An 812-nucleotide genomic window follows, 5' to 3' on the forward strand; every position below is an offset into this window, starting at 1 on the left:
ACATCCAAAATCATATTTTGCCGGTAACAGAAAGTTACCGAACTTTCCTGTCACATTGTAAGTGTTTACGTAACTAACTACCTTTGCCTTGATTAACTAACTCTCTAAGAAGGAATTCTTCATGTTTTGACATTCTCAAGACTTTGGTCGGTCTCACATACCATACCGGTTCGTAGAATCAGAGAGGCCAGTCGTCATCAGTAGAACACACGTTTATACATGCCCCAAGCGCAGAATTGACTCGTCAAACTTAAGAATTTCGCAATGCCTTAAAATCTGTCTCATGGAACCTTGTTCCGACGATTTATTTATCGTTCTTGTTTTGGGTTTTGGGTCGTACATGGGTCGTAAAAGCCTTTACAACTTTTAGAGGTTTCGTGAGGCGTTAGTCATTATACTGCGAAATTCTTGAGTTTGACAAGTCAATAAGGCCTACATTAATACATAAAATTCATATTCGAGCTTCGAGATGTCCATGGTTCGAACAATCATAATTAGATGATACCACGAAACATTTTTTTTTTCAATTTGAACATGTAAGGACATTGACTGAGATAAATCATCAGTGTTAATGGAAACAGATCAACTTTTGAATAGCACATAATTTTACCCAAAATTGCATTCGGATCTTAAACTGACAATCGGAATATGATGCCTTATAACAAATGAAAGAAGGAGTGCAAAATTTTAATGGGAAAGCCATTAGTTTGAATTGTACATTCGTTGTAATAAACAGGACTGAAAGCAATTTACAGCGCGATACAATAGAAACTTCGATTGAAAGTTGTTGTCTTAACTTTTGTTGCCGATAT

The sequence above is a fragment of the Tigriopus californicus genome, chromosome 8, assembly GCF_007210705.1.
Source record: "Tigriopus californicus strain San Diego chromosome 8, Tcal_SD_v2.1, whole genome shotgun sequence".
Taxonomy (NCBI): Eukaryota; Metazoa; Arthropoda; class Copepoda; order Harpacticoida; family Harpacticidae; genus Tigriopus; species Tigriopus californicus.